The sequence below is a fragment of the Somniosus microcephalus genome, chromosome 26 (genome assembly GCF_052327205.1).
Source record: "Somniosus microcephalus isolate GS21.2 chromosome 26, FLI_Smic_1.0, whole genome shotgun sequence".
In the NCBI taxonomy this organism is placed as follows: domain Eukaryota; kingdom Metazoa; phylum Chordata; class Chondrichthyes; order Squaliformes; family Somniosidae; genus Somniosus; species Somniosus microcephalus.
The window spans coordinates 2575634-2602232 of record NC_141012.1 but is presented as its reverse complement, the minus strand read 5'-3'; the positions used below and the strand labels follow the sequence as shown (position 1 = coordinate 2602232).

The 26599-nt window shown below is 49.0% G+C and overlaps 1 protein-coding gene across 6 annotated transcripts in view; it reads right to left on the bottom strand.

The window, feature by feature from the left end:
- Positions 1-26599, bottom strand: part of mcamb (melanoma cell adhesion molecule b) — a 173124-nt gene that overhangs the window by 127902 nt on the left and 18623 nt on the right. The window contains exon 2 of one of the 6 annotated variants that reach the window (XM_085967666.1): positions 1372-1466. The exons of the other annotated variants lie outside the window; for them this stretch is intronic. The gene's annotated coding sequence lies outside the window, so the exon portion shown is untranslated. The remainder of the gene's footprint in view (positions 1-1371; positions 1467-26599) is intronic. 6 annotated transcript variants of the gene reach the window in all.

Sequence of the window (26599 nt, the reverse complement as noted above, 5' to 3'; positions counted from 1 at the left end):
TTAGGATCTGGAATGCACTGCCTGAAAGGGTGGTGGAGGCAGATTCAATTGTGGCTTTCAAAAGGGAATTGGATAAGTACCTGAAGGAAAAAAATTTGCAGGGTTACGGAAAAAGGGCGGGGGAGTGGAACTAGCTGAAGAGCTCTTGCAGAGAGCCGGCACGGGCCCAACGGGTCAAATAGCCTCCTTTTGTGCTGTAACCATTCTATGATTCTATGATTTTTGTTTTGGTTGACCAGGTGAGTAAATCATTAGGCTTAAGAGCACCAACTTTACTCCCAAACTTAATAGCAACAGCAAAAGACCGTCCGTGTTGATAGATCTCTCGTTTAGGGAGACCATAGAACTTGGACCACAGGTGAGACTAAGGGGACAATTTTGCCAGCCCTGGGGAGGCGGGTTTGGAGGCAGGACTGCTGGGGAAATGGCAGAATTTGGGGGTGGGTGCACCCCGCCTCCATGCCATCTTGCCAGGAGGCGGGTAGCCGTCCCGCGCCGGGACCCGTCTCCTTGGAGGTGGGAAGGGATTAAAGTCTATTAACTGCCTGGTAACAGGCAGCAAATAGGATTCTCCCCTTTTTACCCACACAAGTGCAGGCTTCCCGAAGGCTCCGAACCCCGCCAGGGTCACCGAGGCAAGTAGAGGGTCTGCGGGGGTCGGAGGGGTCCGAAAGTGTGCTGTGGAGGTGAGTGATGGGTGCAAGTGTGGAGAGGTGAGTATCTGAGGTAAGTGCAAAGTGTTAGGAAAAGTGTACTTACCTTTGTTTCTTCCTGCAGGCTTCAGTCAGTGGGTATGCGGAGAGTCTCGGACCTCCGCGGTAGAGATGACACATACAACCATCTCAATTCTGCAAAAGAAAGAGGTTTGATGAGATCTTGATTCAAGACCTCATCAAACTACAGAGAATGTCACTGTTGGACAGCTTCACAGAGCTGTCAAACGATGACAATTCATCTGTCAAAAATGTTGACAGATGAAACGTCATACGTTGACGTTCTCTGCAACCGGTTTTCCCTTAATTGGCCTGCTAAGCCCGCAGGGTGAGCTTAACAAGGGCAATCAAGGGAAAATAGCGTGGGTTGGCCAGAAGTTGATGGAGGCGGGACTGAAACCCGACAAGTGGGAGTCCCGCCTCCAAAAGCTCCCCATTGGCAAAATCACCCCCCAAGAATTTCTGCTTTACTGCGCGAGTTACATTTTCAGGCTTAGTTCCCTTCAGTTTGAAACTGAACAATCGGCCTGGGCAAGTTCAGAGACACTAATGCTAGCGCCCTCGCTCCCGCTGCACAAAGGTCATTTAGATTAAGACATTACTGTCATGAAGTCACAAAGAAAGATGTAAAATGCTATTTAAACAAAGACAGGCTTACTTGTCTAAACTTATACATGAAGAATGCCCTCTTGGTAAGTTATAGCAGCAAGTCAGTGCCCTCAGGAGAGGAGAGGAGAGGAGAGGAAATTTAAGCTGTAGGAACAAAAACACAGGATTACGACCTGGTGACGTTAGCTGTGTGCTGCTTGTAGTCTTAAAACTGATCCAATTCTTTGTTCAGCAATACCCTGCAGGACCTCATTAACAATACAATTAAAAGAACTAGCAACCTGCCAGGGGTGGCAAAACTGCCCACAGTGAACTACCTAACAGTTACACCCACTCTTGTGGATATTTCAAGACTTGGCTCATTTATGTTTCACACTGTGCAAAATCAGCCAGCTGGGGATCTAATAAACTGAAGCTGAGCTCCCTCCTTCACTCTGGGAGTTGTTTGGTTAAAAAGGCTCCAGCGATACTGGACTGAACACTTCCTTTATACCATGCAGCAGATAAGAGGGGTTTCAAAGACACAGTAACCCCAGAAGCAGAGCCTGGCGAATGCTTCACCAGACACAGAGGCCCCTCTCCTCTCTCCAGTGGAGCCAGCAGAGGCTTCCTGGGACAAAGCCAGTCTGTCCAGGTGTGGAGCTGCAGACACACAACAGCTGCAGTCTCTTGCCAGTTGAGTTGCTGATGTTACACCAATCCAACTTCAGCCAGCTAGCAACTAACCACCTGACCCTACACCGGGATCTGAATGGAGATATTCTTTCTTTTCCCGTGTAATAGGTTTCTTGTTAAGATTTTTCAGGAAAGATCCCATTGCATTATTTTTACCTTTTCTCCGATTAATAAAATCAAACTCCACACACAGTTAGCACAACAATTGCAGCAACTAGCACTTTTAAAGACCAACCTGACCTTGCTACATAAAAATAAAATGTTAATTGAGAGTTCCCTTCAGATTATTTTATCTGAAGCAGTAGGTAAGAATATAAGAATTAGGAGCAGGAGTCGGCCATTCGGCCCCTCGAGCCTGCTCTGCCATTCAGTAAAATCATGGCTGATCTTCGACCTCAACTTCACTTTCCCGCCCGATCCCCATATCCCGATTCCCTTAGAGTCCAACGGTATTGTACTTTGCCCCAGAACTACAGGGATACATTTAATCATGTTTTTATATTGCGGAAGTTGCTCTACAACTATATTGTGATTTTGAACAGTCTCAAAATTTGAAATCTGATATGTTGTTTTTAGCTCTAAAACTGATCATGCCCCTGAAAGTGAAGTGCAAACCAGCAACACTTCAGTAAATTACTCCAATTTTTATTTTAACTGGACTGCAACTCCAACCGCCACTTGTTCTCTGGTCCACTCCTGGGCCTCCAACCACTGTCGATGCTCTGACACAAAAGCAAAATACTGTAGAAGTGGAAATCCAAAATAGAAACAGAAAATGCTGGAAATACTCAGCAGGTCCGGCAGCATCTGTGGAGAGAGAAATAGAGTTAACGTTTCAGGTCGATGACCCTTGGTCAGAACTGCTGAACGGTCACAGACCTGAAACGTTAACTCTGTTTCTCTCTCCACCGATGTTGCCTGACCTGCTGGAGTATTCCCAGTATTTTGTGTTGATGTTCTGACCTTTGTTTGTTATAATGCAATAGTACTTTAAAGAAAAAAAATACCCTCTCTTCCTTTTTTAGCACTGTAACAAATTTGTTCTTTAAAGGCTTTGGACTTTGCCTGGTTAGATTTCCGGGGCCACACAAATGGATAGATTAGGGCATCAGGCAGAGAGGGGAATGGGAGCCCGAGCAGAGAGCAGTAATACAGAGTGATAGGGGAGTAAGCATTTAAAGAATGGTGCAATCTGGGAAATCAATGAGCGACAAAATACGCTCAAAGCACATGTTTCATGATAAAACAACAGGAAGTGTAGTGTAGGATAGCTAACTCTGGTTGGGCATATTCCTGGAGGCTTCATCACATGAGCTTCCACCTCCAATCAAACAGCTTTTTTTCCCACATCTTCAATATTTTTCTAACTAATAAACAAAAGTGTTCAAAGAAAATGAAAAATGCACAATTTTTTTTTGACAGTTGATCTGTCAGTGTTTGACAGCATTGAGGTGCTGCAAATACTGACAATCACTGCACAAAGGTGAACACTTGCACCCAGGCTCTCCAATGACTCCTTCCATATGCTTATGGAGGGAGTCACAGCACGTGGGGAGGTTCTCTTCCTTTCCAAGGGCGGAAGACACCGCCCCAGGACACCAACCTACCTTGCACCTCCACCCAACCCTTTCTATCTACTTTATCACTTCCCCATCTCACTAGCCACCCCTCACTCACCCTCATCCTACAGCAAGCATACCAACTAACAACACACAAGGGTAGGCACTTGAGAGGTTTAGCTAATGTCCATGTGAAGTTTCTGGTAATGTGTTGTCATACAGTGTAATATCTTTTTCCAAAAGTGTCCCTTATTGGACAGATCTGAGCACACATTGAGAAGTGTCTTACTGAGTTCCAGTGATTGTTCAGTCATAACGCCCCACCCCCGCTATAGTGATGTGTGTGTATGGAATGGCTTGGACATTAAAGGGATGCTTCATGGTGCTGGTGTCAACCTCGCGCATCATGTGGGAGCCAGAGTTAACAGCATCAAGTGAAGAAAATCTGGCCATGGTGATTCCATCGCTGGCCTTCCAGCCAGCAATGTTGTCAGGGGCTGATGCCCTGTGTCCAGTACAGCATCAGGTGATGGCGGAGAAGAATTTGGAGGACCAAGGTCTGACTGTTTCATTGGCTCCGATGTTGCTGGAATAGATGGCAGCTGCAGGTAAGATGACAGAAGCGATCCGTCACTGGTGAGAGAGGTTCTCCCAATGAGGTGGCACTGGACATAGAGATGGATTTAAAAACTTGTAAGCTAAAGAAATCTCTATATTTTCTTTGCTCTGAAACTCACCATCTGCAATATGGCATCCTTGACACAACTTCTGCAGCTGCCATCTTTACACAAACATCAGAGCAGACTTACAACACGCCAGGTTGAGCTTGGCGTGTTCCCCGAACAGCGAGTAACCAGTGGTGGACAAGCTAAAATTACAGGTAAGCCTTAAAATCCTCTTAAATTGGCTCTTAACAAGCCATTTAAGTACCAGAATTGTCTCCCCCGCCGCTTGGTATCGGATCAGTTCTGCGCTGACAGACCTGACACCTGGGAGATTCACGTGGACGCGGGTTGACAGCGGGTTTCTTACCCACTGTCAATCTTTGCAATTTTGACAGCGGTCCTGCCTCCAAACCCGCCCCCTCAGTGCGATTAAATTCGCGGCCAAAGTGTTTTTGCAAGAGACTGGATGCAATGTCACTGCCACTGGTGCAAGGGAATAGGGCACGAGATGCCCTGCATCCTTCTTACTTCCTTCTCCCCTCCCACAACCCAAAACCTCACTGGACCCTGCTTCAATCCTTCCCTCTACCACAAACAAAGGTCCAACCTTTGGCCCTGCCCAGATCTGCCACACCACACACTACCTCCCACTCAACAGGACAGAACAAAAATAAAGACAGAAGTAAAATGCAGCAGAGAGAACACGGAAAAAAAGAGCAGCACAGAGAAAGAGAGAAACAGAACAGCACAAAGAATCTGAAAAAAATACAAAAAGGTAGAGACGAGCAAAACACAACAATGAGAAACAATGCCAGGAGGCGATCAGAGCTATATCTAGTACTCAACGTGCGAACTGATTATAGCACTGTGCAGTTTGATCAGCGCATTTGCTGCTGAAAACCTCATCCATGCCTTTGTCACCTCTAGGCTTGACTATTCCAACGCGCTCCTGGCTGACCCCCCATCTTCCACCCTACATAAACTTCAGCTCATCCAAAATACTGCAGCCTTCTTCCTAACGCGCACCAAGTCCCTGTGCTCGCTGATCTACATTGACTCCTTGTCCGGCAATGCCTCGATTTTAAAATTCTTATCCTTGTTTTCAAATACCTCCATGGCCTCTCGCCTCTCCCTATCTCTGTAATCTCCTCCAGTCCTACAACCCTCCGAGATCTCGGCGCTCCTCCAATTCTGACCTCTTGCGCATCCTCGATTTTAATCGCTCCACTATTGGCGGACGTGCCTTCAGCTGCCTAGGCCGAATTCCCTCCCTTAACCGCTCCACATCTCTACCTCTCCTCCTTAAAACCTACCTCTTTGTCCTAATATTTCCTTATGTGGCTCAGTGTCAAATTTTGTTTGATAACACTCCTGTGAGCGCCTTGGGACGTTTTACTACATTAAAGGCACTATAGAAATAAAAGTTGTTGTTGACTTATATTTCACTGTCTTGGTTATGTAGATCAACATGCTATTGGCTTTGTTGATTACTGCTCTCCATTGGTTGGACATGTTGAGCTTTGAGCCTTGGTTTTTTTCAATACCATTCAAGGAGTATGTATGTTGCCCATTTTTTCTTCCAATGAGCAGCACCCTACACTTATCTATATTAAATTTCATCTGTCACAATTATCACATTTCAGACATCAGATGCTCGCTGACTGAGCAATGCCACAGGAGAACGGTAACGGAACGGCAGCGTAGTGGGAATGTCACTGGACTAGTAATCCAGAGGCCACCACGGCGGCTGGGGAATTTAAATTCAGTTAATTAAAATAAATCTGGAATAAAAAGCTAGTATCAGTAATGGTGACCATGAAACTATCGGATTGTCGTAAAAACCCATATGGTTCACTAATGTCCTTTAGGGAAGGAAATCTGCCGTCCTTACCCGGTCTGACCGACGTGACTCCAGACCCACAGCAATGTGGTTGACTCTTAACTGCCCTCTGAAATGGCCTAGCAAGACACCCCGTTGTAACAAACTGCTACGAAACATAGTAAGAATGAAACCGGACGGACCACCCGGCATCAACCTCGGCACCGGCACACCCAGCTCAGTCGATCCTGCAAAATCCTCCTCACCAACATCTGGGGACTTGTGCCAAAATTGGGAGAGCTGTCCCACAGACTAGTCAAGCAACAGCCTGACATAGTCATACTCACAGAATCATACCTTTCAGCCAATGTACCAAACTCCTCCATCACCATCCCTGGGTATGTCCTGTCCCACTGGCAGGTCAGACCCACAAGGGGTGGTGTCACAGTGGTATACACAGTCGGGAAGGAGTGGCCCTGGGAGTCCTCAACATTGACTCCAGACCCCATGAAGTCTTATGACTTCAGGTCAAGCATAGGCAAGGAAACCTCCTGCTAATTACCACCTACCACCCTTCCTCAGCTGATGAATCAGTACTCCTCCATGTTGAACACCACTTGGAAGAAGCACTGAGAGTAGCAAGGGCACAGAATGTACTCTGGGTGGGGGACTTCAATGTCCATCACCAAGAGTGGCTCGGTAGCACCACTACTGACCGAGCTGGCCGAGTCCTGAAGGATATAACTGCCAGTCTGGGCCTGCGACAGGTGGTGAGAGAACCAACACGAGGGGAAAAACCTACTTGACCTCGTCCTCACCAATCTACCTGTCGCAGATGCATCTGTCCATGACAGCATTGGTAGCAGTGACCACCGCACAGTCATTGTGGAGACGAAGTCCCGTCTTCACACTGAGGACACCCTCCATCGTGTTGTGTGGCACTACCACCGTGCTACATAGATACATAGATACATAGAAGATAGGAGCAGGAGTAGGCCATTCGGCCCTTCGTGCCTGCTCCGCCATTCGATGAGATCATGGCTGATCTTTTAATTCAGTATCCCGTCCCCGCCTTCTCTCCGTAACCCTTAACCCCTTTTGCCCGTAGAAATATATCTAATTCCCTCTTAAATATATTTAATGAGCTGGCGTACACTGCCCTCTGTGGCAATGAGTTCCACAGGTTCACCACTCTCTGAGTGAAGAAATTCCCCCTCATCTCTGTCCTAAATGGTTTAGCCCTTATCCTTAAATTATGTCCTCTAGTTCTGTTCTCACCCGCCAAGGGAAACATTCCTTCTGCATCCAGTCTGTCTAGACCTGTCAGAATTTTATACACTTCTATGAGGTCCCCTCTCAATCTTCTAAACTCCAGTGTGTACATCCCTAAACTACATAGTCTCTCCTCATAGGTCATTCCCGCCATTCCTGGTATCAGCCTGGTGAATCGCCGCTGCACCCCCTCCATGGCAAGAACATCCTTCCTCAGATGAGGCGACCAAAACTGTACACAGTACTCGAGGTGTGGTCTCACCAGTGCCCTGTACAGCTGCAGCAAGGTATCCCTGTTCCTGTATTCTAACCCTTTTGCTATGAAGGCCAGCATACCGTTTGCCTTCTTGACCGCCTGTTGCACCTGCATGCTCGCCTTCAGTGACTGGTGTACAAGAACACCCAGGTCTCTCTGTACTTCCCCCTCTCCCAATCTATTGCCATTTAAATAATAATTTGCCCTCCCGTTCCTGCACCCAAGGTGGATAACTTCGCACTTGTCCACATTATAGTGCATCTGCCATTTATCCGCCCAATCGCCCAGTCTGTCCAAATCGCTCTGGAGCTTCCTGGTCTCTTCCTCTGAGCCCACCCCCCCTCCTAGTTTAGTGTCGTCTGCAAATTTGGAAATGCTGCATCCGACTCCCTGATCCAGGTCATTAATGTAAATTGTGAACAGCTGGGGGCCCAGGACAGATCCCTGTGGTACCCCACTTGTTACTGCCTGCCATTCAGAAAATGAGCCGTTTATTCCAACTCTCTGTTTTCTATCTGACAGCCAGTTCCCTATCCACGCCAAAACTTTCCCCTTTATCCCATGAGCCTCAATTTTCCATGCTAATCTTTTATGTGGGACCTTATCGAAGGCCTTTTGGAAGTCCAGGTACACCACATCTACTGGCTCTCCCCCATCTATTCTACCAGTTACTCCCTCAAAAAATTCCAATAGATTAGTCAAGCACGATTTACCCTTTGTAAATCCATGTTGACTCTGTCCTATCCTGTCCCCATTTGCTAAGTGCTCCGCTATTTCATCCTTAATGATGGACTCCAGCATTTTGCCCACAACTGATGTAAGGCTTACAGGTCTGTAATTACCTGCTTTTTCCCTACCCCCCTTTTTGAATAGTGGGGTAACGTTAGCTACCCTCCAATCCATCGGCACTGTTCCCGAGTCTAATGAATTCTGAAAAATCATCCTTAGTGCATCCGCTATCTCTAGGGCCACCTCCTTCAGTACCCTAGGATGCATGTTATCAGGCCCTGGGGATTTGTCCACCTTCAATCCCTTTAGCTTCCTTAACACCATATCCTTAGAGATATTGATTTGCGTCAGTTCCTCCTTTGCCAATGTCCCTATTTTTCCCGATATCCCAGGGAGGTTTTTTGCTAAATGGGATAGATTCAGAACAGATCTAACAGTTCAAAACTGGGCATCCATGAGGCGCTGTGGGTCATCAGCAGCAGCAGAATTGTATTCCACCACAATTTGTAACCTCATTGCCCGGCATATCCCTCACTCTACCATTACCATCAAGCCAGGGGACCAACCCTGGTTCAATAAGGAGTGTAGAAGAGCATGCCAGGAGCAGCACCAGGCGTACCTAAAAATGAGTTGCCAACCTGGGGAAGCTGCAACACAGGAGTACATGCATGCTAAAAAGCAGAAGCAGACAGGACTAAGCGATCCCACAATCAACGGAGCAGATCAAAGCTCTGCAGTCCTGCCACATCCAGTCGTGAATGGTGGTGGACAATTAAACAATTAACGGGAGGAGGAGGCTCCATGAATATCCCCATCCTCAATGATGGTGAAGTCTAGCACGTGAGAGCAAATGACAAGTCTGAAGCGTTTGCAACCATCTTCAGCCAGAAGTGCCGAGTGGATGATCCATATTGGCCTCCTCCTGAGGTCCCTACCATCACAGAAGCCAGTCTTCAGCCAATTCGATTCACTCCACATGATATCAAGAAACAGCTGATCGCACTGGATACAGCAAAGGCTATGGGCCCCGACAACATCCTGGCTATTGTGCTGAAGATTTGTGCTCCAGAACGAGCCATGCCTCTAGCCAAGCTATTCCAGTACAGCTACAACACTGGCATCTAACTGACAATGTGGAAAATTGCCTAGGTATGTCCTGTCCACAAAAAGCAAGACAAATCCAACCCGGCCAATTACTGCCCCATCAGTCTACTCTGAATCATCAGCAAAGTGATGGAAAGTGTTATTCACCAAAAACCTGCTCACTGATGCCCAGTTTGGGTTCCACCAAGACCATTCAGCTCCCAACCTCATTACAGCCTTGGTCCAAATATGGACAAAGGAGCCGAATTCCAGAGATGAGGTGAGAGTGACTGCCCTTGACATCAAGGCAGCATTTGACCAAGTGTGGCATCAAGGAGCCCTAGTAAAACTGGTCAATGGGAATCAGGGGGAAAACGCTCCACTGGCTGGAGTCATACCTAGCACAGAGGAAGATGGTTGTGGTGGTTGAAGGTCAATCATCACAACCCCAGGAGCTCCTCAGGGCAGTGTCCTAGGCCGAACCATCTTCAACTGCTTCATCAATGACCTTCCCTCCAGCAGGGCAGCACAGTGGCATAGTGGTTAGCACTGTTGCCTCACAGCGCCAGGGACCCGGGTTCAAATCCGGCCTCGGGTGACTGTCTGTGTGGAGTTTGCACATTCTCCCCGTGTTTGCGTGGGTTTCCTCCGGGTGCTCCGGTTTCCTCCCACAGTCCAAAGATGTGCGGGTTAGGTTGATTGGCCATGATGAAAATTGGCCCTTAGTGTTAGGGGGGATTAAATACGTGGGGTTACGGGGTGATAGGGCTTGGGTGGGATGGCTGTCGGTGTAGGGACAGGGTACTGAATTTGGATGATCAGCCATGATCTCGTTGAATGGTGGAGCAGGCTCGAAGGGCCGAATGGCCTACTCCTGCTCCTATCTTCTATGTTTCTATAAGGTCAGAAATGGGGATGTTCGCTGACGACTGCACAGTGTTCAGCCCCATTCACAACACCTCAGATAATGAAGCAGTTCATGCCTGCATGCAACAAGATCTGGATGACGTCCAGGTTGGGCTGATAAGTGGCAGGTAACATTCGCGCCACAGAAGTGCCAGGCAATGACTATCTCCATCAAGCGAGAGTCGAACCACCTCCCTTGACATTCAACGGCATTACCATCGCCGAATCCCCCACGATCAACATCCTGGGGGTCATCATTGACCAGAAACTTAACTGGACCAGCCACATAAATACTGTGGCAACAAGAGCAGGTCAGAGGCTAGGTATTCTGCGGTGAGTGTCTCATCTCCTGACTCCCCAAAGCCTTTCCATCATCTACAAGGCATAAGTAAGGAGTGTGATGGAAAACTCTCCACTTGCCTGGGTGAGTGCAGCTCCAACAACACTCAAGAAGCTCGACACCATCCAGGACAAAGCAGCCCGCTTGATTGGCACCCCATCCACCACCTTAAACATTCACTCCCTCCACCACCGGCGTACCGTGGCTGCAGTGTGTACCATCTACAAGATGCACTGCAGCAACTCGCCAAGGCTTCTTCGGCAGCACCTCCCAAACCCACGACCTCTTCCACTTAGAAGGACAAGGGCAGCAGGCGTATGGGAACACCACCAGCTCCAAGTCACACACCATCCTGACTTCGAAATATATCGTCGATCCTTCATCGTTGCTGGGTCAAAATCCTGGAACTCCCTACCTAACAGCACACGGACTGCAGCGGTTAAAGAAGGCGGCTCACCACCACCTTCTCAAGGGCAATTAAGGATGGGCAATAAATGCTGGCCTTGCCAGTGACGCCCACATCCCATAAATAAATGAAAAAAAGATCTACTAGTAATTTGAAGAAAAAAAAGCCCAATCCTTTAGGTGACAGTGCCTATTTAAAGATTCTTCTTTCAAAATAATCTAAAATCCATATTTCAAGATCAGCCAAAGCAGACACTCTGTAGGTCCTCCTGCACTGGTCCCAGCTGACAGGGCAGCTGCACAATTTGTCCTCAGACTTCTAATACTTCTCATGGCCTTGCTGCAAAAACAATTGGTGCACTCTCTAATCTTTCCTCCCTGGAATAGCTCCAAGTTTCCACCAACTAAGGAATCACAAGGTCCAAAAGTGCACTGGATGGATCAGCAGCGGGAATGGCAATGGGTGGATCGGCAGCAGAAATGGCGGTGGGTGGATCGGCAGCGGGAATGGCGATGGGTGGATCAGCAGCGGGAATGAGGTGGTAAGATCTGCGCCCCAATTTTCATAGCACTATCGTCCCATTTCTTCCAAAAAATGGGATGAACATGGATCACATTTTCTCATTTTACACTAATGTGATTTATATAAGATTTTTAAGAACAGGGACACAAGTTATACTCTGGGTTCAGTAACAGCTTGGTTCAGCTGGTAGCATGCTGTCCTCTGGGTCAGCAAGCTGTAGTTTTGAGCCCTACTCCAGAATTTGAGTACATAATATAGGCTGGTATTCCAGTGCAGTAGAGGTCGTCTTCTTCTTAGGCAGTCCCTCGGAACCGAGGATGACTTGCTTCCACAGTAAGAATGAGCTCGCAGGTGACTGATGAATCCAACGCGGGACCTACAGTCTCTGTCACAGGTGGGGCAGACGGCGGGTGGGTGGGGTGCTTGGGTTGACGTGCGCTCCTTGTGCTGCCTGCGCTTGGCTTCCGCTTGCTCCCGGCGAAGAGACTGGAGGTGTTCGGCACCTTCCCGGATGCTTCTCCTCCACTTTGTGCGGGCTTGGGCCAGGGATTCCCAGGTGTCGGTGGGGATGTTACACTTTTTCAAGGAGGCTTTGAGGGTGTCCTTGAAGCATTTCCTCTGCCCACCTGGGGCTCTCTTGCCGTGCCGGAGCGCCGAGCTTGTTTTGGGAGTCTCGTATCGGACATACGGACAATGTGACCCATCCATCGGAGCTGATTGTAGAGGTGGGGCTGCATTTAGTGACCCGCTGTCTGCTGTTCAGGTGGATGTTTAAAAATTTTAGTGGGAAAACATTAGGGTTGGTGCCCTGGAAGGATGAGATCAAAGGGAAAAGGGGCCATCTTGAAACACATCTAACCTGTGATCAACTGAGGCTTTATTTTAAGATTATTCTTCTCTACATCAAAACCATGGTCATAATTATTGTTGTTCGGTGGTTTAAGTTCCACTGCACTCAAACAAACCCAGCACAATCCCCCTCCTACTTTCTTTTTATGTCTCGATCTCTGTCTCAGCTGAATTCTCACATCAGAAGACAATAGAACAGTTCCCAATCCCATTAATATTCTCGTGAAACACATTATCTACAGAGATGATGAAACCCATCAAGATGACAGGAAACTCGATAAATTATTCAAAAGTCAATTTTGCAAGAGCAACATTCGGACAGTCTGCCCCGTTGAGAGGCGAGTCCTCGACCATATTACTTCTGAGTCTGCACTCAGCACTGACCCTTAAACTGGTGATTTATTTTTGTTCGATGACTATATTGCCAGCAATGACCACTCTAAGGTCACTACTGGCCGGGAGCTTTTCCATTAGCTGTGCATACCGTGAGACCACAAGCATACAGTCCGTGATTTTCTGATATGTACGGCTGGTAGGCAATGCTCCGTCAGTACCAGAACTGGGAATATTAGCCCCTCTTTGTCAATATGCCGAAGATTGCACATAGGAAGCCCAGGTACATAAAATTCCTTCTTCCATTCTCTTTCAGTTACTCTTGATTCTAGTGTGAAATTCGTCTTTTTATGGGAGTGTGCCTGTTTATCTCTAGAATAAATTAACAAAACCTCATTAGGAACTTAGGAACAGGAGTAGGCCATTTAGCCCCTCGAGCCTGTTCCACCATTCAGTGAGATCATGGCTGATCTCCATATACCCGCCTTTGCCCCATATCCCTTAATACCTTTGGTTAACAAAAATCTATCAATCGCAGATTTCAAATTAACAATTGTCCTAGCATCAACTGCTGTTTGCGGAAGAGAGTTCCAAACTTCTACCACGATTTGTGTGTAAAAGTGTTCACTCCTGAAGACATTGTCAGAAATTGTACATATCAAAGCTATGATTTTGTTAGCAGTTTGTTCATTACAGAGAAAAATAGCCTTCTTTAAAAGAGGAATTTCATCACCTTAGAATTTAAGTACTTACAAGCTACCAATGGGAATGGGAATCTTTAACATAAGCTTCAAATAAATACCAACCTGATCTAACATTAGCTATATGTTCCAATGGACCAATCAATCGGATAATTGATCCTTCTCTCAACTCTCCCTCTGGTTGCAACGTTTCTTGAATTGCTCTATTTTATCAACATATACATCAGGTGCTTACATAAAAACCATTACTGCCCTTCAAAAGCAGTCCATTGGCTGTGGAGCACTTTGGGACATCTTGACAGTGTAATAAAGTGCTTTAAAATGCAAGTTTTTCTTCTTTCCTTACTATGGTCACCGCTGGTTGAACTTTCTTCCCTTTTTTTTCCTAAGTTCCAACATGCTATACCAAAGAGAGGTAGATCAAGTAGTTTGTGTGCACTGCTCTTCACACAATGTGTTTCTGATCTTGAACGTGCTTTTGCTGTGGCAGAAAACAAGGAGGCGCCAACTGGAAACAAGGCACCTACCCACACAAGGGGGAAAGGTAGTTGCTTTTATACTTCCTAAACAAGGTCATCAGCAGCAATTACTTGTTCACCGTCTCATGTCGGATGGAGTGCATGCTAGATAGTCAGAAGAAAGTTAAATTTAAAGTGGAAAAATTGTATTTATTGGATTCAAAATGCTCACAGGCAATTTCAATAAATGTGCAGACTGAGTCCAGAAAGAGAAAGAGGCATGTGTTGCAGTTTTTTGTTAGCATCTGTAAAGTATGCACAGCTTACAAACCAAAATAAAACTAGTTTTGGCCATGGTTAAGTTCTTATGCCCGGCCATCCAAAATGCAAGAAACCACTAAAAGGTTCGGCAACAACCACACTAAACCAAAATGCTCAAAAGTTTTGTCTTGCAGAAGTAAGGAAAATTTAACTGTAGCTCAGTGGTAGCACTCTCACCTCTGAGTCAGAAGATTAAGGATTCAAGTCCCATTTCAAAGACTTGCACACAAAATCCAGGCTGACATTCCAGTGCAGTCCTGAGGAAGGGCTTCACGGTCAGAGAGAGACTAGAGAGAGTGTTGCACTGTCGGAAGCGCCAACTTTCGGTGGACGTAAAAGAACCCAAGGCACTATTTCAAAGAAGAGCAAAGGAGTTCTCCCTGAAGTCCTGCTTTGAAACGTCCTGAGGTTGTGAAAGGCATTATGTAAATGCAAGTCTTTCTTTCTTTAAAAAAACTCAAGTCAATAAACATGGTTATTCTAGTGTCATCTGACAATGAAGATTCTGTTTATACAATACACTCTTTACAGAAATAAGAGATTTTGAATTAATTATATTTAGTAATATTAGATATAAACTTGTACAACTCTCATGAGAAATGTCATTATGCCTAAAAAGATTTTTTTTCCCATCCCTTTCCAAACTACAGTACTCAGAAGATCACAAGATATATATATATATACACACAGATGAGGAAGGCCATTTGTCTACCCTATTCAGAATGAACCAACTACAGTCCATCATCACAACTCCAACTGTCTCTTAAATAATTCCAGGACTGTCTCCACTATGCTACCTGGAGGTCCATTCCCTGTATTGATCACTCTTTGTATGAAGAATTTCCCATCAGCAGTCCCAAATTTACCTTTTGCTAATTTGAAGCTGTGCTTCATTGTCTCCACTGTCATGGTTTAATTTGAAGTTGTGCTCCGAATTTACCTTTTCATTTCCATTACATATACTTGTATAAGGTCACATCTCCGTTGCCTCCTTTCAAGGCTTAAAAGCCCAAGTTTCTTTCCAGCCTCAAACTCTGCAGGCTTTCCATCCTTCCAACAGATGATACTTGACCTCAGGTGAAAGCTAAATAGAAAATACCATTTAAGATGGTAACTGATCATGGCTCTTCTGGTGGCGAGTGCCACTACCACTACCACCGCCTTCAGTGTGCCAGTGCAGCCTTCGGTTGCCTGAGGAAGAGTGTGTTTGATGACCAGGACCTCAAACCCAGCACCAAGCTCATGGTCTACAGAGCAGTAGTAATACTCGCTCTGCTGTATGCCTCGGAGACATGGACCATGTACAGCAGGCACCTCAAAGCACTGGAGAGGTACCACCAACGCTGCCTCTGCAAGATCCTGCAAATCCATTGGCAGGATAGGCACACCAATGTCAGTGTTCTCGCTCAGGCCAACATCCCCAGCATCGAAGCTTTGACCACGCTCGATCAGCTCCGATGGACGGGTCACATTGTCCGCATGCCCGATACGAGACTTCCAAAACAAGCACTCTACTCGGAGCTCCGACATGGCAAGAGAGCCCCAGGTGGGCAGAGGAAACGCTTCAAGGACACCCTCAAAGCCTCCTTGAAAAAGTGCAATATCCCCACCGACACCTGGGAATCCCTGGCCCAAGATCGCACAAAGTGGAGGAGAAGCATCCGTGAAAGCGCCGAATACCTAGAGTCTCTTCGGCTGGGAGCAAGCGGAAGCCAAGCGCAAGCAGCGCACGTCAACCCAAGCAACCCGTCCACCTGCCCCTTCAACAACTGTCTGCCCCACCTGTGACAGAGACTGTAGGTCCCGCATTGGACTCATCAGTCACCTGTGAACTCATTTTTAACGTGGAAGCAAATCATCCTCGGTTCAAGGGACTACCATTGCAAATACTGGGGAAGCAGGAGGTCAAACATTTACAACAACAATTCAAATACAGTGGTGCTGGAAAGTTAGCAAAGAACATGAGAATTTGTCGCTATATTATGAAAAGGATATAGAGGCACTGGAGAGGGTGCAAAAAAATTGACAAGGATGATACCAGAAATGTGAGGTTATACCTATCAGGAACAGATGAACAGGCTAAAGGGTGACCTAATAGTGGTCTTTAAAATTATGAAAGGTTTTGATACAGTAGACACAGAGACAGTGTTTTCACTTGTGGGGAACAGCAAAACTAGAGACTATCCATATAAGATAGTCACCAAGAAATCAAATAGGGAATTCAGAAGAAACTTCTTTACCCAGAGAGTGGTGAGAATGTGGAACTCGCTACCACGTGGTGTGGTTGAAGCGAATCTTATAGATGCATTTAAGGGGAGGCTAGATAAGCATATGAGGGAGAAGGGAATAGAGGGTTATGCTGATAGGGTTAGATGAGGAAAGAGGGGAGGAGGCTCGAATGCAGCATAAACACCAGAATGGACAGGTTGGGCCGAATGGCTGTATATCCTACTAACTGAAGTGCCCGGCGGTGCCGAGGGATTTTTGAGGGCATGTTGTTGTTGGAAGGGAGAGAGAGAGAGAGAAAGCGCGACTGGGGGGAAGAGAGAGCGCGACTGGGGGGAAGGTGGGGGGGGAAGGGGAGGGAAGGTGGGGGGGAGGGGGGAAGGAGAGGGGAGGGGGGGGAGGAGAGGGGAGGGGGGAAGGAGAGGGGAGGGGGGAAGGAGAGGGGAGGGGGGGAAGGAGAGGGGAGGGGGGAAGGAGAGGGGAGGGGGAGGGGAGGGGCAGGGGGAGCAGGGGGAGGGGCAGGGGCGCCGGGGGGGGGGGGGGCAGGGGGAGGGGGAGGGGCAGAAGGGAGGGGGAGCCAGCAGACCCTCTCCCCTCTGCCGGCGATGGCTCCGCTGAGCTCCGTGCCGCCCCACGCACTGACATGCCGAGCGCAGTGCCCCGGTCAGCCTGAGCCCCGCCCTCCCGAGGCCGGGCCTGAGGCGGCTTGAGACGGCCGATTGCGGCTGGCCGGGCCCGGTTGCCTTGGTAACCCTCCTCCCCTCTCCGCCTCCCGATCTCCAGGACTGAGCGGCTTGAGACGGCCGATTGCGGCTGGCGAGCCCGGTTGCCGGGGTAACCCTCTCCGCTCCCCCTCCGAGCCCCGCCCCCTAACCTGCTCGCTTCCCTCTGGCCACGCTGTGTGGAGGTGCGCGTGCGCCGTGCAGCGCGAGCGCAAATGAAGCTTGCAGTGAGCCCAGCCAGCCTTTACCAAGATGGCTGGCCGCTGGTTCGGAATCGGGCCCAGCACGGGGGGCGGGGGAGGGGGAGGAGCTTGCCACAAAACAATTGCCTAGGGTCCAGCATGGCTGGCAACAGACGCCCAGGCTTCGAGGCCTACCTGCAAAAACAGGGAAAGGTAGGAAAATTAATGAGATTAGATAAAAGATTTAGAAAGTAATTAACTTTTTTTTAAAAACAATGTGTTTTAAAAGCAACTTTTTTTTTTTTTTAAAGACGCAGAAAGCGGGAAAAAGAAATGAAAAGTTTGGAATCAAGATGGCGGCGACTCACCTCGGTTCAGAACGATGAGGCCCGCCCACACACGCACCGATTGGTTGACCGTTCAGGTCACCGAAGCGTAGGATTGGTCAATCGTCCCGTCACTCGACTCTAGGAGGGCCTGCACGCCCCGCCACGCAGCGATTGGTCGACCGTCGGGTCGCTCGACCGTACGATTGGTTGACCTCGACGTCACTCAATGCTAATGAGCAGATAATGAGCGGAATTTTGAACGTTTTTGGATACCGCGGGCACAATTTTTGTCTCACTGAAACGTAAATACGCTTACGACCGTTCTGGAATCGTAAGCTTTCTTTTGATGTAACACACATGTAGGTACGCTCTATAACTTTGATTGTATAACCGGACAGAGAGACAGAAAGACAGACAGAGAGACATACCGTTTTATCTATATATATAAATCGGTCGGTGTGTCTGTCTGTCATTCTGTCTGTCATCGCCTGTGCGTCTGTCGGGCTATGCGCTCGAAAGTTACAGGGTGTACCTACGCGCGCGTTACCTCCAAAGAAAGCTTACGCTTCCGAGACGGTTTTAAGCGTATTTACGTTTCGGCCGGGCTAAAATCCCGCCCGCGGTATCCCAAAAACCTTCAACGTTCCGCTCATTAGCATCTCATTATCCGCTCATTAGCGACAGAGTGACCTCGACCAATCGTACGCCGGGTTGCTGGCGTGTGCCGCCGGGCCAATCGGTGCGTGTGTGGCCGGGCCTTATCGTTCTGAACCGAGGTGAGTCGCCGCCATCTTGATTCCAAACTTTCCTTTCTTTTTCCCGCTTTCTGCGTCTTAAAAAAAACGTTGCTTTTAAAACACATATTGTTTTTTAAAAAATGATTTAGAAAGTAATTAACTTATCTAATCTCATTAATCTTCCTACCTTTCCCAGTTTTTCCAGGTAGGCCTAGAAGCCTCGGCGTCTCCTCCGCACCCACGCCCGAGCTAGGCACCTCCCGGCCCCACTCGAAGGCTGGAGGGCCGAGCCTCAGCCCAGCGCCGCTAGGGTGCGCGCGCAGCAGGAGCTGAGACGCGCTGTCTCTCTCTGGCTCGGCCGGGGGCGGGCTTGCTGAGCGTCAAGCGTTACCCTGGCAACCCCGGCCGGCCGTCTCGCACAGCCGCAATCGCCGGTCTTCACCTCGGGGGGCGGGGGGGAGCCGCGCGCGCCACAGGAGCAGCTGAGACGCGGCGTCTCTCTCTCTCTCTGGCTCGGCCCAGGGGCGGGGCTTGGTCAGCGTCACGTTTACCCTGGCAACCGGGCCCACTGGCCGAGCCAGAGAGAGACGCCGCGTCTCAGCTCCTGCTGCGCGCGCAATCGGCGGTCTACACCTCGGGGGGCGGGGGCAGCTCTCTCCCTGCCCCCCAGTCGCCCTCTCTCCCTGCCCCCCAGTCGCCCTCTCTCCCTGCCCCCCAGTCGCCCTCTCTCCCTGCCCCCCAGTCGCCCTCTCTCCCTGCCCCCCAGTCGCCCTCTCTCCCTGCCCCCCAGTCGCCCTCTCTCCTGCCCCCCAGTCGCCCTCTCTCCCTTCCCCCAGTCGCCCTCTCTCCCTTCCCCCAGTCGCCCTCTCTCCCTTCCCCCCAGTCGCCCTCTCTCCCTTCCCCCCAGTCGCCCTCTCTCCCTGCCCCCCAGTCGCCCTCTCTCCTGCCCCCCAGTCGCCCTCTCTCCCTGCCCCCCAGTCGCCCTCTCTCCCTGCCCCCCAGTCGCCCTCTCTCCCTGCCCCCCAGTCGCCCTCTCTCCCTGCCCCCCAGTCGCCCTCTCTCCCTGCCCCCCAGTCGCCCTCTCTCCCTTCCCCCAGTCGCCCTCTCTCCTGCCCCCCAGTCGCCCTCTCTCCCTGCCCCCCAGTCCCCTCACTCCTGCCCCCCAGTCGCCCTCTCTCCCTGCCCCCCCAGTCGCCCTCTCTCCCTGCCCCCCAGTCGCCCTCTCTCCCTGCCCCCCAGTCGCCCTCTCTCCCTGCCCCCCAGTCGCCCTCTCTCCCTGCCCCCCAGTCGCCCTCTCTCCTGCCCCCCAGTCGCCCTCCTCCCTGCCCCCAGTCGCCCTCTCTCTCCTGCCCCCCAGTCGCCCTCTCTCCCTGCCCCCCAGTCGCCCTCTCTCCCTGCCCCCCAGTCGCCCTCTCATCCCTGCCCCCAGTCGCCCTCTCTCCCTGCCCCCAGTCGCCCTCTCTCCCTGCCCCCCAGTCGCCCTCTCTCCCTGCCCCCCAGTCGCCCTCTCTCCCTGCCCCCCAGTCGCCCTCTCTCCCTGCCCCCCAGTCGCCCTCTCTCCTGCCCCCCAGTCGCCCCTCTCCCTGCCCCCCAGTCGCCCTCTCTCCCTGCCCCCCAGTCGCCCTCTCTCCCTGCCCCCCAGTCGCCCTCTCTCCCTGCCCCCAGTCGCCCTCTCTCCCTGCCCCCCAGTCGCCCTCTCTCCCTGCCCCCCAGTCGCCCTCTCTCCCTGCCCCCCAGTCGCCCTCTCTCCCTGCCCCCCAGTCGCCCTCTCTCCCTGCCCCCCAGTCGCCCTCTCTCCCTGCCCCCCAGTCGCCCTCTCTCCCTGCCCCCCAGTCGCCCTCTCTCCCTGCCCCCCAGTCGCCCTCTCTCCCTGCCCCCCAGTCGCCCTCTCTCCCTGCCCCCCAGTCGCCCTCTCTCCCTGCCCCCCAGTCGCCCTCTCTCCCTGCCCCCCAGTCGCCCTCTCTCCCTGCCCCCCAGTCGCCCTCTCTCCCTGCCCCCCAGTCGCCCTCTCTCCCTGCCCCCCAGTCGCCCTCTCTCCCTGCCCCCCAGTCGCCCTCTCTCCCTGCCCCCCAGTCGCCCTCTCTCCCTGCCCCCCAGTCGCCCTCTCTCCCTGCCCCCCAGTCGCCCTCTCTCCCTGCCCCCAGTCGCCCTCTCTCCCTGCCCCCCAGTCGCCCTCTCTCCCTTCCCCCCAGTCGCCCTCTCTCCCTTCCCCCCAGTCGCCCTCTCTCCCTGCCCCCCAGTCGCCCTCTCTCCCTGCCCCCCAGTCGCCCTCTCTCCCTGCCCCCCAGTCGCCCTCTCTCCCTGCCCCCCAGTCGCCCTCTCTCCCTGCCCCCCAGTCGCCCTCTCTCCCTGCCCCCCAGTCGCCCTCTCTCCCTGCCCCCCAGTCGCCCTCTCTCCCTGCCCCCCAGTCGCCCTCTCTCCCTGCCCCCCAGTCGCCCTCTCTCCCTGCCCCCCAGTCGCCCTCTCTCCCTGCCCCCCAGTCGCCCTCTCTCCCTGCCCCCCAGTCGCCCTCTCTCCCTGCCCCCCAGTCGCCCTCTCTCCCTGCCCCCCAGTCGCCCTCTCTCCCTGCCCCCCAGTCGCTCTCTCTCTCTTCCCCCCAGTCGCTCTCTCTCTCTTCCCCCCAGTCGCCCTCTCTCCCTTCCCCCCAGTCGCCCTCTCTCCCTTCCCCCCAGTCGCCCTCTCTCCCTTCCCCCCAGTCGCTCTCTCTCTCTTCCCCCGTCGCTCTCTCTCTCTTCCCCCCAGTCGCTCTCTCTCTCTTCCCCCCAGTCGCTCTCTCTCTCTTCCCCCCAGTCGCTCTCTCTCTCTTCCCCCCAGTCGCTCTCTCTCTCTTCCCCCCAGTCGCTCTCTCTCTCTTCCCCCCAGTCGCTCTCTCTCTCTTCCCCCCAGTCGCTCTCTCTCTCTTCCCCCCAGTCGCGCTCTCTCTCTTCCCCCCAGTCGCGCTCTCTCTCTCTTCCAACAACAACATGCCCTCGAAAAAGCCTCGGCTAGCTGGGGGAGCCCGGCTTTGCCAGGGCTGTTTTGGGCCGGGCGGTTTAAATCGAGTGCCAGGCTTTGGGGCCTCTCTGTGTCCCTCTGTGAATCTGCTGCCGGGCAACATTTTAAATCGAGTCCCAGGCTTTTGGGCCCTGTCTGTGTCCCTCTCTCAATCTGCTGCCGGGCAACATTTCTACCTTTTAATACCTTGAAAGATGAAAGTGAAAGTACTTATAAAACGTTTTTGGTAAATCTTATGTTATTTTTTTTAAAAGAGATACTAACTTTTTCAAAGCTGGATGAGCAGAGTAGTTTGAGCTGGAAGCAGTGAAACAATGGCTGGCACATCCCTGAGATGAAAACGATTAGTCCCGCCCACACACACCGATTGGCCAACCATCAGGGGACCGTACTGTAGGATTGGTCAATCGTGACGGCACAGGATTGGTCGAACCTTGACGTCAGTCAATCAATGCTAAGTAGCAGATAATGAGTTTAATTTTGAAGGTTTTTTGCATAAGGCGCGAACAATTTTCGTCCGACCGAAAAGTAAATACGCTTACGACCGTCCCGGAAGCGTAAGCTTTCTTCGGAGGTAACGCGCGCGTAGGTAGGCTCTATAACTTTCGAGCACATAGCCGGACAGACGCACACCCGAGGACAGACAGACAGACAGACAGAACGATCCGTTTATATATAGAGATATGTAAAACATAAGAATTAGGAGCAGGAACAGGCCATTCGGCCCCTTGAGCCTGCTCTGCCATTCAATAAGATCATGGCTGATTTTCTACCTCAACTCCTCTTTCCCGTCCTATCTCCATATCGCTTGATCCCCCTAGAGTCCAAAAATCTATCGATCTCAGTCTTGAATATACTCAGACTCAGCATCCACAGCCCTCTGGAGTGGAGAATTCCAAGGATTCACAACTCTGAATGAAGAAATTTCTCCTCATCTCAGTCCTAAATGGCCGACCCCTTAGCCTGAGACTATGACCCCTAGTTCTAGACTCCCCAGCCAGGGGAAACTGCCTCTCAGCATCTAACTTATTAAGCCCTCTAAGAATTTTATACACTTCAATAAGATTACCTCTCATTCTTCTAAACTCCAGAGAATATAAGCTCATTTTACTCAGATACGAGCAAGGTGATAAAATAACTAAATGTACAAAGAAAGAGCAGCTGTTTTCCAAATGGAGTCATGTCCTTGATACTAAGCTTGAGTGTCGTTAGGGGAGGTGATGGAAAGTGTGCATTACTAACCTAAGCTAATGTTGATTGCCCTCCCGCTCCTCTCCAAGTCTAACAGTTCAGAAGATGTTGTAAAAGAGTATCCTTTCTCATTTCTTTCCCTTTTTCGCCCCTCCAATTTTTTTCCTCCTTTCATGAAGACCAGATTGTTAACTTGCTGGGGTTGGCTGGCCTCCAGAACCTCACCCAAGGGGCCATTCTTTATATGAGAACCTGAACATTGAACGTCGTCAGCTATTTGACAATGGGATTTTAACAGTTGAGCTCAATCTGTCCTCAACTGACATCCATTTTCCAGCAACCAAATGCAGGAAATCTGACCATTTTTCCCCTTGTTGCTATGCTCAACATTGCCGATATCCTTTTCCTCCTTATTGAACAATACTTTCAGATGTTTTCCTGCACATGAGGAATGTTGTATAAATGCAAGGAAATGTAGCAGCATGGATACAACGTTGACTGACAAACAGGAAACAAAGAGTTATGGTAAATGGATGTTGCTTGGATTTGAGAAGGGTTAGAAGTAGTATACCCCAGGGGTCAGTATTATGTCCCCGGGGGTTCTGGCATGCTCCTGCCTTCACGTTAGTGCGATTACGTTGGAAAGGCCAGATACACTGGTGCCACCCACGTGCCGAAGTTTCCTCAATATATAAAAAAAAGTGAGGTTGGTAAAAGACTTCAGGAGGACCGACGGGTAAGTGGAAGGGGCGACAGGTGGCAGATGCAATTTAATGTGGAGAAGTGTGAGGTAATACATCCTGTGACAAAAAATAAGGAATGGAGTATACACACAATGGAGAGACGCTGAACAGTGCAGGTAGATTAAGCCACAAAAAAGCCTGTAGCGTTTTGGATTTTATAAATAGGAGGGTAGAGTACAAGACTAAAGAGGCAATGATAAATGTGTACAGAGTTAAGAGTATTGTGTGCACTTTGGGCACCCCATCATAGAAAGGACATTAAAGCAAGAGAGAGCATACAGTGTACATTCGCCAGGATAATGCCAGAGATGGGAAACTATAGCTACGAGGATTAATGAGATACTGGGACCAGTTCAAGGCTAAGAAGAGATTTAATAGAGGTTTTAACATTATGAGGGGTTTTGATAGGGTGACTAGGAAAAGACTTCTACGGTTCCAAGTTGTTTCACCAGTTTAGCTGAGCAACAGGTCTGCCGGACTTGGGCTGGGAGAGGGGGAAAGAATCAACTGGACTATTGACCAGGTTGTTTTAGTCCTAGAAATATTTTTAATTTTAGTCTTATCTTAATTATATTCTTAAGAATTTTAATAAAGATGATGAAAATACAATATTTTTAGTCAATGAGTATTTTCTGCCTAATTTCAGTTGACTAAAACAATGGCTTGCATAAACACTGTAAAAGGATAGATGTTTCATATTTTTGTTGAACCATCATATGCTTTATAGAAAATAACTTAAAATCATCCCACTTTTTACATTTGTTCTTGGTATGCGAGCGATGCTGACGAAGCCACATTTATTGCCCATCCCTGGTTACCCAGGTGCCGGGCCTTCACATATATGAAAAGCAGATATTTGATCTAATAATTGCTGCATGTGTGAATCAGAGATTCTATTAAACAATGGTTCAGAGACCAAGACAGACATATCAAACTCACAGTTTACTGGGTGATGTGTGTGGCGGGGGGTTGGGGGGTTGGTTCTATAAACCTTCTCAGAGCTGATTACTTTGATGTAAAATGGAGTGGATTTACTTCAAAAACGTCTGTGTACCATCTGGCAATCACACAGACTGCTGAAAAGGGTTTTGGCTTTGTCTGACTCCAGAACACTGCTAACTTCCAGAAGCCCTGGAGGTTAAATGGGTCTCAAGAGGAACTTGCTACTGAAAGCGTGATCCTGGATTGTGATATCACGCTGTGCATATGGGCAGACCATACACACACAGGTGCGCCTCAGCAATGACTTCACCATCTTAAAGTTAACCACAATACTTAAAGACTTTAACCTTTGAGAACATGAAACCATTTTGGCTACAAATATAAATTTTGGTTTTATTCAAAAATGAGTGAAAGCACATAAACATTCCGTTTCATAAGTTTCGTTCATTTTCCACTTTAGTTAACTCCTTCTCATTCATTTCTCCTTCCCACCCCGCTCAATATTTCCTCCTTTTCTTCTGAAGGTAAAAGTATCCAAGCTCAGATACAGTAGTATGAGAACCAAGTAGACATCCTTCATATGATCTTGTGGCCATTACAGAAACATGGCTGCAGGGTGACAATGCCTGGGAATTAAACATACCAGGTTATTTAACGATCAGGAAGGACAGGCAGGAAGGAAGGGGAGGTGGGGTGGCTATGTTAATAAAGGAAGGAATCACTGTAATACAGAGAAATTATATTGGGTCAAAAGATCAGGATAATGAAACAGTTTGGGTGGAGGTAAGGAATAATAAGGGGAAAAAAACACTAGTGGACGTAGTCTATAGACCTCCGAACAGTGGCAACTCTGTTGGACGGAGTATCAATCAGGAAATAGTTGAGGCTTGTAATAAGGGAACATCTATAATTATGGGGGATTTTAACTATCATATTAATTGGACAAATCAAATTGGGCAGGGCTGCCTTGAGGATGAGTTCATTGAGTGTATTAGGGATGGGTTTCTTGAGCAGTATGTAACTGAACCGACCAGGGGGAAGGCAACCTTAGATCTGGTCCTGTGTAACGAGACAGGATTAATTAAAGATGTCCTAGTAAAGGATCCCCTTGGAATGAGTGACCATAACATGGTTGAATTCCATATTCAATTAGAGGGTGAGAAGGTTGGATCTCAAACAAGCGTGCTAAGCTTGAATAAAGGAGACTATGAAGGTATGAGAGCGGAATTGAGTAGAGTAGACTGGGAAAATAGATTAAAGGGTAAGACGATACATGATCAGTGGTGTACATTTAAGGAGTTATTTTACAACTTCCAAAAAGTATATATTCCACTGAGAAGAAAAGGGTGTAAAAGAAAAGACAGCCATCCGTGGCTAAGTAAAGAAATTAAGGATAGTATTCGACTAAAAACAAGGGCATATAAGGTAGCCAAATCTAGTGGGAGGATAGAGGATTGGGAAAACTTTAAAAGACAGCAAAAAATAACAAAAAGATTGATTAAGAAAGGGAAGATAGATTATGAAAGTAAATTAGCAAAAAATATAAAAACAGATAGTAAGAGTTTTTATAGTTATATAAAAAGAAAAAGGATGGCTAAAGTAAATGCTGGTCCCTTAGAGGATGAGACCGGGAAATTAATGGTGGGAAATATGGAGATGGCAAAAACACAATGAATATTTTACATCAGTCTTTACAGTAGAAGACACTAAGAATATCCCAACACTGGACAAACAGGGGGCTAAAGGGGGGGGGGGGGGGGGAGGAGCTAAACACGATCAAAATCACTAAGGAATTGGTACTCGGTAAAATAATGGGACTCAAGGCGGATAAATCACCTGGAGCTGATGGCTTACATCCTAGGGTCTTGAGGGAAGTGGCAGTAGGGATTGTGGATGCATTGGTAATAATTTTCCAAAACTCCCTGGACTCGGCAATGGTCCCGGCAGACTGGAAAACTGCTAATGTAACACCCTTATTTAAAAAGGGCAGTAGACAGAAGGCTGGAAACTATAGACCGGTTAGCCTAACATCTGTGGTAGGTAAAATTTTGGAGTCCATTATTAAGGAGACAGTAACAGGACATTTGGATAATCATAATTTAATAGGACAAAGTCAGCATGGTTTTATGAAGGGGAAGTCATGTTTGACAAATTTGCTGGAGTTCTTTGAGGAAGTAACATATAGGGTGGATAAAGGGGAACCAGTGGACGTAGTGTATTTAGACTTCCAAAAGGCATTTGACAAAGTGCCACACAAAAGATTATTGCTTAAGATAAAAAATCATGGGATTGGGGGTAATATTCTGGCATGGATAGA